Consider the following 16,384-nt stretch of genomic DNA (forward strand, 5'->3'; position numbering starts at 1 on the left):
CGACCCGTCCGGGACTCACCGCTCCCCTGGACCCCTCTGCCCTGTGCGTGGGGAGCCCCTTCCCCTCTCTGCTCCGGGTGTGGGGTCCCCGCTTTTGGATGCCGTCCGCACTCCCGAGGGGAGGGAGCTTTGCAGCCTCCAGGCCTCCGGGCTCGGCGCCCAGCACAGGCTTCAGGGGGCCTCCCCCTTCCAACGGCACCCTCCTTACCGGACTCCGTGATGTGTCCTCAGTGCTCCCCACTCGCTCTCCGTCCACTCAGGTATGTCTCTCTGTTTTTTCCAAGCTGGCTCCGTAGGATTTTAGGAGGAAATCGAGTCTGTGGCTGGGAGCGGGGCCTCTGCCGCTTCTCACAGCGCCGCCATCTTCCCTCCACATTAGGGTTTTTGAATGGATTTGTACTAATCTGTTGGAAAGTAATTCTAGATAGCATAATCCATTTTTTGGAGGAAAGTCTCTTTAAATAAGTTGTATAACAGCGTCGTCCAGTTCCCACATGTCAGAGCCTGGACCGCACCAGGCACGCTTGCTCAGAGCCCAGTGCACTTAAGCGCTGAGCCTTGTGTTTCTCTTGGGCAATCAAGGGTCAGAACAAAAAGGGCCTTGTAAAGAAGTTACATATTTGGGTCATTATTGTTTGGTTTTATTTGAAACCTCATTCTGGAATTAGATCAAAAATTGGTTACCGCCATTAATATTGGTTACTAAATAGAATAGAGAAGGCAATTTCGGTCTCACGAAATAGCTTGGCTTTAAAGTTAAATTTAATGTTTGTTCTGGTCAGTTTTAGTGACAACCATTTCAGTTACTCTAAAACAGTGGTTTTCAACCTTTTTCATCTCACGGCACACATAAACTTTACTTACTAAAATTCTGCGGCAGATCAAACGTATATTTTTTGCTGGTCTGACAAAAAAGAATAGGTCTAATGTTGACTGATTTACTTTTGCTCCAAAGTGACTTTTTAAAAAGCCAGGTGCCTATACTTGTATATAAGGATTTCTGGTACCAAGAATTAACCAGACATAACCTTATTATGTGACGTGACCAGTAAGATGCATCTCTATTATATGACCTATATATTTATGGTTCAAGACAGGGCATTCACACTGGACAGCTATTGTTGTGTTGGCTGTTGTCATTTTTATATTTGACAATCTAAGGAAAAAGAGGTCAGTGCCCCTGACTAAATAGTCAGGCATTGCATGTTTTAAAAATTCTTTCGGCACAGGGGTTGAAAATTGCTGCTCCAAGAGGATTAGAAAGGATCAGAGAAAGATATTGGAGGAGTCTCACAGAGGTGGGTCAGGGCAGCCACGGCTTTGCTTGATTTTATTCTGGACTCTCTGTTCGGTTGAAAGAACACAAATACCAAGAAAGGTCAGATAAGGAAAATGTCAAGCTTTCTGTCCATTCTAGAACTGAATCTGCTGAAGTCCACGCCCAGCATTTGCATCAACAGAGATGATACCTGGATTGATTAGATCCCCAGACATCCCTTTCACGAACAGAGTCCAGGCTGCATTTTTTAAATTAATGTTTTGCCAAATAGCATTGTGTTAGAGATCAATAGATACCTGTCAATATATTTCAAATAACTGTCTTCTTGTTCTCTGTGTTTTTTTTTTTTCTTTTCCCTATGCACTGGGATTTCTCTGAACTTGATGAGAGTGGATGTGGTGATTGATAGAGCAGCAGTTAGGCATTCGAAAGAACCAGGCCATAACTCCATTAAAATACCACCAAAATTCCACCCTTATTATTATCAAGGAATTCAATAAGATTATGCAACCTGTTATGAAATCCATGTCCCAACTAACTGGATAGTCCTAGGCTAGGTTCCGTAGCTAAGTCCCTGCTTTTCCCTGTTTCTTAACCCTTGGGCCTAATGATTTTGCATATAGTAGACAAGCAAGTTGTAATTGGAGTCAGAGGAGACAGGAAAGGCTAGCACCTTTGGAAGGCAGGGTATGCTCAGGTCAGAACCTAGAAGGTTTAGGGAAGACATCTCTCGTCTTCATTTTCCTGAGGGCTGGTCCAAAAAAAGTCCTATAATACTTGATGACTCCACGCAAATACAATATTTAAAATATGTAACATATCTTAACTGGCTTATGACATCATGCCTGAGACATAGAGCTGCATCAGCCAGGCAGCAGCCCAAATCATCTGAGTGATGATGTCTTTATAATGTTGCATATTTTTCAAATAGACATTCAATTAGGGCTCATTATGATGGAAGAGGTATCTTGGCAGCTTATCTTCCCTCCCTTTGCTGCCTCCAGGCAGTCGCAGAGAGTTCTGGAAACCTTCCCTCCACAAAATCAGGCAAGACATGTGTTTGTTACTGAGCCATTGCAGCTATGCTGGATAAATATAAGGGAAGAAAACATTCCAGTTCCAAAAAACACAAGTTACAGATGGACCTGTCCACATGGTGTGGTCAACACATCCTTCAGTCTTGGGAGGAAAGAAACGATAGTAGATAAGTGGTCAATAACAGCAAAAAAAGAGGTAATTGTCTGGCTTAGCATTTAACTTCCTGTTCTTACAGGACTTTAGAGGGAAACAATCATAAAGATAACTGCTATGTACTTAGGATCTACACAGCACCGGGCAATGTACTACATGTTTAACATATCCATTGATGTGACAAATGCTAAGCTGGCCCCCAACGTTCATGAACACTTGTCCTGGGAGAAGAATAAGAAAGGAAACAAAACTGAACTTGCAGCAAGGAAATCTAAATTTGCCATGAGATGCTCCTTAGGGGATGATATTTAAAATAAAGAACTTCAGGAAATTAAATTAAAATAAGTTTCAGGATACAGACGAAGGTCCTGCTGTGTAAAGTTGTATTGTAGGAGCCAGTGGCCCACACCAGGTCCCTGTGGAGCTTCCTCCAAAGCAAATAGGTATCTCCATTGTCTTCATTCATAGGAAGGTCAGTCCAGTGGTAGGAAATGAAGATGGGGAGACAAGAATTAGATCTGCTACATCAGATCCCCCGGGAGATCTTTGACCATTTTTGTGACATCTCTGCCCTTAGGAGCTTTTGCTTTCAAAGACCCCCATTTGTGACTCTCTTTGTGTGGCTGTCCTTGGCTACTGGAACTGGAAGTTCATGCAAGCTTATGTGCTCCTGGAGCAGCCCCTAACCGATGGCTAATGTCAGGGTCTAATAGCCTAGGTTCTTACCTCAAGTTGGCACAAATTCTGAGGTGTAACATCCATGTCAGGGCTCCCTATGGACCAGGCTGCAACGGAGATTTTGCCTGTAATTGTGTCCTTGCTTGACTTCATCCCTCCTTTTTCCTACTGTCTTACACATTTCTCCTGGGAGCAATTCTTTAACAAATCGCTGGCATGTGAATCCTCAACTCAAGGTTTTATTTTGGAGGACAGGAGTTAAAGCAACTGGCGTGAGGGATAAATGTTTACCAGTATTTGAAATCGTAGGCTTAATTTTGCTCATGATCTGAGATACAGAATTATTTATAGTGCTTCCAGAATGTGTGTGGAGGTCAACAGGGGAGGGAAGGTGAGGTAGGAAAATACTTAAAAGCTGCCCTTGAACTCATCATGAAAAGCACTGAAAGGAAGTGAGAGTATTAACCCAGGAAAGTCCAGGTAAATCTATCTTGGCTTATATAGGAATTTAAGATACTGTGCTGTATTTACTTATCATTTTATCAGATTTTGCAATAAATTCTTGTCAAAATTTATTCTAAGTATGTTTTTGAAACCTCAAGTGGCCCTGGCTGATGTGGCTCCGTTGATTGAGTGTTGTCTCCTGCACCAAAAGGTGGCTAGTTTGGATTCCTGGTCAGGGCACTACGTTTCTGGGTTGTGGGTTCAATCCCCAGTCTGGGTAGGGGTGGGAGGCAGCCAATAGATGTTTCTCTCCCCCTCTTCCTTCCTCTCTCTCTAAAAGAAAATAGTATCTTCACTAATAATCCCAGAAGCAGCAGCATCCCACTATAAAATTAATAGTATTCAATACTGACATTTAATACATGGCCATTTCTAAGGTAATAAGTAAAAATTCATATATTCTTGTTACTTTAATCTGCATGTATAATATTTGATTAGTAGAGAATTTGAACACATTCGTGTTTATTTTTTTTAATTAGCAAGTTTCCCATTGTGCCTTTAGATCTCTTCCTAAGGATATTAACTTTATATTAACCACAGTTGCTACAGATATTAGTCTGATTATAGTACATCTTTAAAATTTCATGCAGACATTTTATATTTTTGTACTGTTAAATCTATTGATCTTTCATTTCTTTGATGCTTATTGAGTCTTCCATTATTGGTTAATTTAAGGTCATCTACATTTTCTCTTATATCACACATAGCAATAAGATTTAAATTTTTAAAATTTAGCACTTTAATATACCTGGCATATATTTTGGTAAATTATATGCAATGAGGACCCAATGTTTTTAGTCCAAAATAATCTGCTGAACGCTCTCACTTCCCATTGGCTCGTGAGATTTCTGAAACCCTGTTGGGTTCTTACAGAAACTGTGCCTCCCGCTATTCCTCCCCAGATGCTCACCCCACCCAAACATGCTGACAAGCACGTTTAAGTTAAGCTCTTTAAAATGTTCTTAGTTAATCCACATTGCATTCTCCATGCCTTTTTTGTTTGTTTGCATGTCTGTTTGTTTGTTTCTTTTTTTAAATCTTTTCCCTTAATTCAGATTCTATTTATTCACTGGTTAGGGCCTTCTTTGGAACTTTATGGTTTGCTTGTTAATGGATTGTTTTCTTTTAAGATATAACTTCTAAGAGAAAGCTATTGTTTCATTTTTTATGAACAATTTTACTGGTAAATGTAGTGGTTGTCAGTTGATTTTCTTGTGGTTTCTAGGTATATAATATCATCTCTAAGTGTTTTTACCACAATAAAATAAAAATGAAAATAAGATTCTTTTTATCTTAAACTTTATAATGATTACAACTCTTATTTTTGTCACATTACATTGAGCAGAGTGTCTAGAATTAGTTTTAAAGTATTAAAATTCGTGGGGAACTTATTTTATTTTAAATTTAATATGACTATATCTAGCATTTCACTATTCAAAAGGAGGTTTTATAAGCTTGATGTGAGAAATAAAACAGAGCGAACACTGAAGGAAAGCAGAGATATTTTAGTGTTCTCCGCATCCCCAATTCCAGTCACTGTTAGTCATTTGACTGTTTTCTAAAAAGAGGACACTTTTGATATCCAGTCACTCTACATATAAACTCTGCTTCTTTTTAATCTGCTTTATTGGTTATCGTGGTTTAGTTTTTCTAAGAATGACTGTATCCAAAGTCATGTATAATAAACTTCATATGGACTATTTAAGAACTATTCAGAATTTATCATAACTATGGTGATTTGCACATTTTATACTGACCTTAGAACATAACTGTTTTTAAATGTAAACATCTTAAAGCCTACACTCTTTCACAGCACTTCACACAGTTACTGCTTTACATTGATATTTATTATTATTAAAGGATTAGTTACTCTCCTACCAGACTATCAGCTCTATTAGGGCAGGACTCATGCTTCTTTGCATCTATTGTCAGACCCATTTTATTGTTGTGCAACCAATTATCACACATTTAGTGGCATAAAACAACACAGATTTATCATTTTACAATTCTGTAGGTCTGATACCTGACAAGGGTCACAATGGGCTAAAATCGAGGTATCAGCAAAGGTTGTGTCCCCTTCTGGAGGCTCTAAGGGAGAATTGATTTCCTTGCCTTTTCCAGCTTCTACAGGTCGGTTAATGGCTTCTCACTCTTACCTTTGTATCTGCCTCACTCACTTACTTTAAGGATCCCGTGTGATTAGAATAAACCTAGTCAATCTCCCTTTCTTACATCAGGTGATTAGCAGCCTTAATTCCATCTGCAACTTTAATATTCTTTCTTGATGTAAAGTAACATATTCAAATGTTCAAGAGATTAATAAACATTTTGGGGGGATGACATTATTCTGTTTATCACAATACCCATGTTGACTAGCATAATTGGTACTCAATAGGTGCTGTATAAGTGAATAAATGAATGAGAAACATTTTTAGAGTTGATATAGTCATTAAATGATCAGAAAGATTCCCAATATTTCTCATTATCTAAAAACTTTTAACAATAATGGTCATTGACATTTTATTTTTAATACATTTTTAAATATCCCACTATAAAATATTTTTGTCTTATAGAATGTAATAATGAGCGAATATATTGGCTTGTTTGTCCATACTGTATTCTTATTTAGTCATGGTACTGGCAAGTCTGGTTGCTCACGTTTTGTTTTGTTATTGGATAATAGAACTTTTTAAATTTTTGTTGTTGTTGTTCAAAATATTACAGATATCCCTTTTTCTCCCCATTAACCCATTCCACCCGCCCCCCCCCCCCCTCAGTCCCTCACCACACCATTGTCTGTGTCCTTGGGTTGTGCATATATTCGTACACATTCATTGGTTAATCTCTCCTCCTCCACCCACTCGGCCCCCTCCATCCCTCTGAGATTCATCAGTCTGATCCATTCTTCCATGTCATTGAATCGTTTCTGTTCATCAGTTTATTAAGTTCTTTAGATTCCACATATAAGCGAGATCATGTGATGTTTGTCTATCTCTGCCTGGCTTATTTCGCTTAGCATAATATTCTCCAGGTCCATCCATACTGTCCCAAAGGGTATGAGATGCTCCTTCTTTACAGCTGCGTAGTATTCCATGGTGTAAATGTCCCACAGCTTTTTATCCACTCATCTACTGATGGGCACTTGGGCTGTTTCCAGATTTTAGCTATTGTAAACTGTGCTGTTATGAACATAGGGGTGCATATATTTTTTCTGATTAGTGTTTCAGGATTCTTAGGGTATATTCCTAGAATTGGGATCACTGGGTCAAAAGGTAGCTCCATATTTAATTTTTTGAGGCACCTCCATATGGTTTTCCACAGTAGCTGCACCAGTCTGCATTCCCACCAGCAGTGTACCAGGGCTCCCCTTTCTCCAAATCCTCACCCACACATGTGATTTGTTGATTTGTTGATGGTAGCCATTCTCACAAGTGTGAAGTGATACCTCATTGTGGTTTTAATTTGCATCTCTGATAATTTGCGACATTGAACATTTTCTCATGTGTCTCTTGGCCATCTGTATGTCCTCTTTGGAGAAGTGTCTATTCAGGCCCTTTGCCCATTTTTTAATTGGATTGTTTGTCTTCCTCTTGCTGAGTAGTATGAGTTCTTTGTGCAATTTGGAAATTAGCCCTTTATTAGATACATCCTTGGCAAGTATGTTCTCCTAGACCATGGGATTCCTTTGTACTTTGAGGCTGTTTTCTTTTGCTGTGCAGAAGCTTTTTAGTTTGATATAGTCCCATATGTTTATTTTTTCTTCTGTTTCTCTTGCCCTAGGCGATATATCTGTGAAAATTCCACTATGTGAGATATCTGTGACTTGACTGCCTATATTTTCTTTCAGGATTTTTATAGTTTTGTGACTTACATTTAAGTCTTTTATCCATTTTGAGTTTATATTTGTGTATGGTGAAAGTTGATGGTCTAGTTTCATTTTTTTGCATGTAAATGTCCAATTTCCCAGCACCATTTATTGAAGAGACTGTCTTTTCTCCATTGTATGCTCTTGCCTCTTTTGTCAAATATTAACTGACCATAATGGCTTGGGTCTATTTCTGGGGTCTCTGTTCTGTTCCATTGATCTATGTCTGTTGTTGTACCAATACCAGGCCATTTTGATTACAACAGCTTTGTAGTACAGTGTGATGTCCAGCAAAGTGATCCCTCCCACTCTTCTTTTTTCTCAAGATGGTTGCAGCTATTTGGGGTATTTTGGTTCCATATAAGTTTTTGGAATATTTGTTTTAGCTCTGTGAAATATGCTGTAAGTATTTTAATAGGAATTGCATTGAATTTATAAATTGCTTTGGGTAGTATGGACATTTGAATGATATTAATTCTTCCAATCCATGAGCATGGTATATTCTTCCACTTGTTTAAATCTTCCTCTATTTCTTTTTTCAGTGTCCTGTAGTTTTCCAAGTACAAGTCTTTTACATACTCGGTTAAATTTATTCCTAGGTATCTTATTTTTTAGTTGCAATGGTAAATGGTACTGCTTTTTGTAGTTTCTCTCTCTGAAAGTTCATTGTTGGTGTATAAGAATGCCACTGATTTCCAGATGTCAATTTTGTATCCAGCTACCTTGCCCAATTCATTTATCAAATATAATAGTGCTTTGATGTAGTCTTTAGGGTTTTCTATGTACAATATCATGTCATCTTTAAATAATGACAGTTTTACTTCCTCCTTCCCAATTTGGATACCTTTTATGTTTTCTTCCTGTCTGATGGCTATGGCCAGGACTTCCAGTACTATGTTGAATAAGAGAGGTGAAAGTGGACATCCTTGTCTTGTTCCTGTTTTTAAGAGAAATGGTTTTAGTTTTTGACCATAGAGTATGATGTTGGCTGTAGGTTTGTCATATATGGCCTTTATTATATTGAGGTATGATCCCTCTATTCCCACTTTGCTGAGAGTTTTTATCAGAACTGGGTGCTGGATTTTGTCAAATGCTTTTTCTGCATCTATTGATATGATCATAGGATTTTTGTCCTTCATTTTGTTTATGCGATGTATCACATTTATTGATTTGCAGATGTCGTACCAGCCTTGCATCCCCGGAATAAATCCCACTTGGTCATGATGTATGATCTTTTTAATGTATTGCTGGATCTGGTTTGCTAGTATTTTAGTGAGGATTTTAGCATCTATGTTCATCAGGGATATTGGCCTATAATTTTCTTTCTTTGTAGCATCTTTATTTGGTTTTGGGACTAGGATGATGCTTGCCTCATAAAAAGAGTTTGGGAGTTTTCCCTCCTCTTGAATTTTCTGGAATAGTTTAAGTAGAATAGATGTTAATTCTTCTTTGAATGTTTGGTAAAACTCAGCTGTAACTCCATCTGGACCAGGACTTTTGTTTGCTGGGAGTTATTTAATTACTGCTTCAATTTCATTAGTTGTTACCGGCCTATTCAGGCTTTCTACCTCTTTTTGATTCAGCTTTGGAAGATTGTATGCTCCTAGGAATTTTTCCATTTCCCCCATGTTGTCCAGTTTGTTGGCATATAGTTGCTCACAGTATTTTCTTACAATCCTTTGTATTTCTCTTGGGTCGGTTGTTATATCTCCTCTTTCATTTCTGATTTTATTTATTTGGGCCCTCTTTGTTTCTTGGTGAGTCTGCCTAAAGGTGCATCAATCTTGTTTATCTTTTAAAAGAACCAGACCTTAATTTCAGTGACTTTTTGTATTGTTTTTTTAGTCTCTATGTCATTAATCTCTGCTCTGATTTTTATCATTTCCTTCCTTCTACTTCCTCAGGGCTTTTCTTGCTTTTCTCATTCTAGTTCTTTTAGTTGTTGTGTTAGATGGTTTATTAGAATTTTTTCTTGTTTCTTGAGATAGGCCTATAGTGCTATGAACTTTCAGGACTGCTTTTGCTGTGTCCCATAGATTTGGGGTTGTTGTCTGTTATTTTTGGTTTTTTCCAAGAAATGTTTGATTTCTTCTTTGATCTCATTGGTAACCCATTCATTGTTTAATAACGTGCTATTTAGCCTCCATGTGTTTGGATGTTTTTGCTTTTTTTTATGGTGGTTTATTTCTAGTTTCATGGCATTGTGATCCGAGAAAATGCTTGATGTGATTTCAGCCTTCTTGAATAAAGAAATATATGTAACGCTTCACAAATTTGTGTGTCATCCTTGCGCAGGGGCCATGCTAATCTTCTCTATCATTCCAATTTTAGTGTATTTGCTTCCGAAGCAAGCACTGGTTGGTCACTTCTTAAAGATATTTGTACAAGATATTTGATGAGACACATGCTACGTTTCATTTTAGTGTTGAGATTATTCACTTAACTAAAAATGATACCAATAGCTCATGTATGATAAATGTTTATTATTTGCCCCATACTGTGATAAATTGTATATATTTACTAACTGTTCTCTATCTGCTCTGCAATGTTCAATTTATATAAAATGTCATGAGCAATCCTTAAAACAATTCTATTTAGTAGAGTTTATTTTGTGTTCACTTTATAGACAAATGAAATACATTTTAGAGTCACTAAGTATTTGCCTATGGTTTTACCCCTGATAACGGTAGATTCAAATCACTAAATCTCATCCTTTTAGGATCATAGTCTATGCTATTAACCACAATGTTCCATCAACTGGTGCATTTCCTATGATGTTTTTTGTTCTGGAATAAGCCATACAGTATCATTTCTTAGAGAATTTTGAAGAGTGTATCTTTAAAGCCTAAATTATTTGGTCTTCCTGGGACAAAATTTCATTATAACTTTTTAATTGACTATTGTTTTCTCTTGGGTCAACCTGGAATCCCCTCATAGCTTCCTATATCTTGTTTGTTCATTAAATTATTCAAAAAATTTTATCAGTTACTTATGGTAAAAATTTGTTGGGTGCTATGTTGTAACTGTCTTTACGGAGTTATGTTCCGTTTCAGGAGCCAGTGAATTAAAAAACAATTAAGTACATAACTTGAAATTTTAATTTGTATTGTGAAGAAAGTGAATAAATTGTGAAAAGCAACAATAAAAGGGTTAACCTAATTTATGTAGAGGTCAGGAAAGTCTATCCCACTCCCTATCCCTTGAGAAGATGACTGATCAGGAACCAACTCAATGAAAAGGAGTCGGTCATATTTCTATCCTCTTGAGATTTTAGAATAATTGCCTGAAATTTTCTTTCAGTTGAGAAAGTAAATTAACTTTATAACTGTCTTCTCCCTCTTAGTCATCTATGATAAAAATCCCTTTCCAAAATACAGTACAGATTCTATTCAAATAATTTTATTTCACCTGCTTGTATTACAATGCTTGGCATATGCTGCATGTCATGGTACTTTTAGGGGCTTTAATTCCCATTAATGTGTCAAAGTTTCCACAGTTTAAAAGAGTGGTGCCTGCATTTTTAGACCATGATGCTCTAGTAATAGATGGTAACATGTTCCACTAAAAACATTTTTGAAAATTAGAATTATAGAAAAAAATTCAGAATTATAAAATACATTAGGTATCAGACTAAATGGGCCCAGTATGTTCTGAAAATCTGTCAGTGATGAATATCAAATTGTTTTATAGAAATATACATTCTTTAATTTTTAAGGCATTGCCTCATATTCGTTATTGAAGATCCTATAAAGAGATTTGTTGATATCGGCTTGTAAAACATATAAAATGTTAAGAAATGTCATTATCGGATGTTTCCACTGTGATTTCAATGACTGTTAAATTTGCAACAATGAAAGTCTTCCTCCAGAGTGGCTCCTGTTTTGAAAAACACTTCTGAAAGATCCGTTATGCTGAGCACACAGGCATGCTTCTAAGAGATAACTATTACTCCTGAATTTCAGAAGTTACTATTAGAGAAACATTCAGAGTGTTGTGCAAAGGTGCAAATAGAAACGTGTTAGTACATATCATTACGGAATTTCAGATATTCTTTACACTGTCAGATATGTGAAAAATGCCATAGGCATAAGTGGATTTCAATTTCAGCACCGTGGCAGTTTAACAAATATATATTACCTCTATACGTACTGTTAGAAATGAGCTCACTCCTTTTGACCTTAACTTTTCACCAAAATGATCTTATTATAATAAAGAATTTTACTAAAGTTTTGTCCTATCAATATTAATGTGTACATTGTGAATATAATTATGTTTTCTTCTTATTCTTTTAACAGAATATAAAGTAAACGTAAGTATGTAAGAAATGTACATTAAAGTAAATATTTTTTTAAAAAAACACCAGTTTTTTAATACATGAGTTGTGAATGGAAAATGTTTCTATGTTATTCACTATTTCCCACATGATCTGCTTCCTCCTATGACTCCTGAGTTCTCCTGTGCTGTTTTTAATTGATCTGCATCTTGATTAAGCTATAATTTTTGAAATTTGAAAAAAAAAAAAAAAAATCCCTTTCCCTTCATTTGCAGTCTGCTTTCCAGAGCTTCCATGTTGGTATTTCTATTTGTTAATTTTGAAACGAGTAAAAGTTTATCTAGATAGCATTTTTACCAAGCGATGGGATGTGTAAATGTTTGCCGGCCTTGCCTTCTGCTAGTTCAGGGTTAAGTCATTATAAGCCCTCAGTCATCATGTAAATATGGGCCTGTGAAAATATAACCAGTTCAGGGGGAAAAATTTATTATGCCAGTTTAGATATTAGAATAACTTTTTACAGAACAACTCATTATTATGTCCACAATTTCAAACATACCACATATTATAACTAACTTGTCCTCTAACATTATACTTTAAGAAGGCAGTTCACAGAATTATATTGGCTTTTGTATAGAAAGAGTGGTAAACAGTGATGCTACTTACATGTACACCTATCAGAGGTTGGGTAATAGGTCTGAGCCTTTTTTTCTCTTGTAAGTTTTTCTTTTCTTTTCTTAGTGATGAATAAAACCAGTCACAGTGAAGGACTTGGCACTTAGTCTTAAAGGGAGCTATTCATATAGCCAGCTCAGTCAACGGGGATTTGTACCGGGAAGGGGAACATCATTAACACAGTTACGGAGAGAGGGTTGGTCTTAAACTATCAACATTGGCATAGTATTGAAGCGCCACAGTGAGTAAGAGGAGGAATGAAGCCGAATATAAACACAGCCGACCTTACCTATCTCAGAAATAAAATATAAATGTCAGAATATACATACTAAGTGTTAAAACATCTAACTACTTTGGCCAAATTGTGGGAGATTCTACTGCTGTAAGTGAATGAAGTTATGCTGCCTTTGAGTGTCAATCCCAAAATTTGGGAACTGCAAGCTAGTCAAAGAGATTAGCAGCTCATAAGGTAGCTAAAGGTTACACAGCAGGAAAACCATGCTAAAGAAAATTATAAGCAAGGTGCAAGTAATTACATACTACTCACATCAGCATATCCTGGATCCTTCTAAAGAAACTGAAATATTCCAAAGGGAAACGTCATTGATTTCACATGGAATGTTTACTTGTGATTACGACTGAATTATTTCTCAGAAGTAGAAGGTTCTAACTACAAAGTCATTCACGAAGCCCTAAAATGCCTCCCTCTCCCATAAATATAGTTCTGTCCCCTTAATCAATTAAAGGCAAAATACTATGACATATTGATTTTGCAAAGTAACAATGAGAGACAAGGAAAAATGCAATATATACGTACAGACTGTCCACAGGATTCCTAGAACATTGGTTTCCTCTTTTGTGAAAGGAAATGACGTCTATTTCACAGAAATGTTATAAGCAGCTAAAATACAATGTAGGAGAAGACTGAGGATAAATCCTGGATTATTAGAAGTGCTCAAAAGAACATTAACATAGTAACAAGTTCAAAATAGTCAGCCTGCTACTTAAATTCCTTTACAAAATTGTAAAAGTTTTTCTCTAAAAAGGGAACTGCTAATAAAATGGAAAAGAAGCCACAGACTGAGAGAAAATATTTGCAAAACAAATATTGGTCTAGACTCTGCCTGAGGAATACAGTCAGGGGAACCATTCGATAGCAATGAGGAAGGTTTTACCAAAGACGGCTTCTCACAGCGTGACCCATACAGTCTTATGACCTTGTTAGTACTTACTTGATAGCAACTGATTAATTTTAGAAAACAGGACTAAGAATTCTAGAAAAATAAGCCACTCCACCCCAGGTTGATAACTACTGTGAGCCACTATTTTTTTTTTCTCAAATTAAAACAAAACCTGGATGAAAATATTGAAGATACCTTAGGGCACCAAGTAGACGAGTTTCTGACATCACGGAACACATACTGAACATCTGGAAAGGAATGTATTTTGCAGCCAGGACATCATAAGTGTTCAGCCATTTCAAGAACTATCCAAAAAGCAATGTTGCGTATGGGAGAGAAAAAGATCCCTGTAAAAATGGTCAAGTATGTGGCTTTACTAAAGTCTGAAGTGTTAAAACCAAAGCTATAGTGATATAGCAAATACATGAAGCAATTTTGCTGTCCCTGGTTGAAATTACTACAGTGAGTTTTAGAAACAAATCATCTACAAACAAAATGGGCTTCATAGAGTCACGGGGCAGTTTATCAGGGAAATATGGCCAGAGAAATCATATTTAAGGGTATACTTTTTCTTTCTCACTGATTTCTAAAGGTCTAAGAAATAAGTTTTTTGGAGTTCCTTGAATTGTTCTGTGCTTGACATACTTTGCTTCCCCCAAATGAGCATTTTGCAGCCACTTTTGTGTTGTGAGACCCTGGAAACCCAAATAGCTTTTTCCCAAGCATGCCCCATGTGGACATTTTTACTACTTGTGTTGCTGTTTTCAACTAGAAAAATATTTCTCAAAGTTCTATGCTGTACAGGATATTCTTAAAACAACAACAGAAGGTCACAGTGAATAAACACATGGCCTCGAAGTCAAGCCATTGGACTCTGTGGATGGCAGAATAACTGCCCCCCCGAAGAAGCTGGTGCCCAAATCACTGGAATCTGTAATAATTGTTACTTTGCATGGAAAAAGAAACATTGCAGATACAATCGAAGTGAAGGATCATGAAGTGGGGAGATTACTTTGGATTATCCAGGTGAGCCCAATTTAATCACATGAGTTCCCATACAATGGAATATTATTGTCTGAAAACAGATGGAAATCCTGCAATATGTGACAACATGGATAAACACTGGGGACATTATTCAAAGTGAGATAAGTCAGTCACAGAAAACACATACTATATTATTCTACATATATGGAATATCTATAATAGTGAGCCTCATAGAAGCAGAGAGTGGAATGGCCAGGGCCTGGGGAAAACTTCAGTTACACAAGACGAATGCTCTCTAGAGATGTGCTGTACAGCATTGTGCCTTTCGTTAACACTACTGTATTGTATATTTAAAATTTTTTAAGAGTATATCTCATGTTAAGTGGAAGAGGAAGACAGAAATATAGGCAAGAAAGATGGCAACATGAGAAAAATATGCTCTGGTGCTCATAATGTAGGGAGCAAGGTGTGAAGGCCAGGGAGGGGCCAATAGTAAGTCCCCTGGCTGAAAGCCAGCAGGAAATGGAGACTTCATTCCTACAAATGCATGAATCTGAATTCTGACAACACCCACATGAGCTAGAAACATTTCCTGCCTTGGGGCCTAAGGAACATAGAAATGCAGTCCTGCCCACACCTTGATCTTGGCCCAGTGAGATCTGTGCTAGACTTCTAACCCACAGTACTATAAGATAATGAACTTGTGTTACTTTAAACCATTAAGTTTGTGGTCATTCATTACTGCAACAAAATAAAATGAATACAGGCCTAAACCCTGGTCTTCCACACCTTACTCTGTAGGACCTTGGGCAAGTTACAGAACATCTCTGAGCCTCAATGATCTCATCAATAAAATGGTGATAATAACAGTAACATGTCTCAGATGGTTATGAGAGTAAATTAGAAAATATATAAACCATTTCATGTAGTATTTAACATATAGTAACGGCTTAATGAATATTAATTATGTTACCAGATGGAATCAACATTAAGAAGCATAGATGAAAAAGCCTCAGTATTCAATAAAGTCTGAGAAACACTAATTAACTCTTTTATTGCAGGCCTTCTCAGAGCACTTAGTACACACACATGTTTTTTGAATCTCCAAGAGGACATACACTGCAGTGTTTTCCAAAAGTTTTGACTAGGAAATGTTATGTTACAAAGAATCATTCTGTGTCCCTAGGAGCATGCTTTGAGAAAACAACGGGCTTTATTTTGAGAACACACATAAAATGCAAACATCCTCTGAAAGAGCAATATGTTAAGCCACTATTTACTATTTATGTTTTCTCCATAGAAATATAAAGACTTAACGGCTTATAAGTAATATAAGCATGTAATATAAGTAATATTGATAGTCTACGTTGACAAAAAAGCTTTGCTCAAATTCCCTTTAAAGTTAAAAGGCTGATAGTATTGACTATCAGAACATTAATCGCTACTACATTGTAAAGTAAAAAAAAATTCTGCCTGGCAAAACACCATGGGTCAAGGCAGCCTAGAGTCTGCTGTGTGTTCAGTTCAGAAATGAATGTGGAAGGGAGAGTACATCCCTAAGATTATCTAAGACTCAAGGATTCAGATGATGTCAAGAGTCTTTGGAAAATGATGTCCTGTGTTACAACAAAATGTTCTCTTTCAAGGTTCATTGATGATATAATGTACATTACACAGGTTTGGAAACCACTAAAGGAAAAGATTCTTGACTCTCTACTGGCAAAAATCTGTAATCTACACCCACAGAGTGGATG

The 16,384-nt window shown here is 36.8% G+C and overlaps 1 pseudogene; it reads right to left on the bottom strand.

Moving 5' to 3' along the window:
• Positions 1-9,767: 9,767 nt before the first annotated feature.
• On the bottom strand, positions 9,768-9,868 carry LOC148091669 (U6 spliceosomal RNA; annotated as a pseudogene).
• Positions 9,869-16,384: the final 6,516 nt, after the last annotated feature.

The sequence above is a fragment of the Miniopterus natalensis genome, chromosome 13 (assembly GCF_054644295.1).
Source record: "Miniopterus natalensis isolate mMinNat1 chromosome 13, mMinNat1.hap1, whole genome shotgun sequence".
Classification (NCBI taxonomy): Eukaryota; Metazoa; Chordata; class Mammalia; order Chiroptera; family Miniopteridae; genus Miniopterus; species Miniopterus natalensis.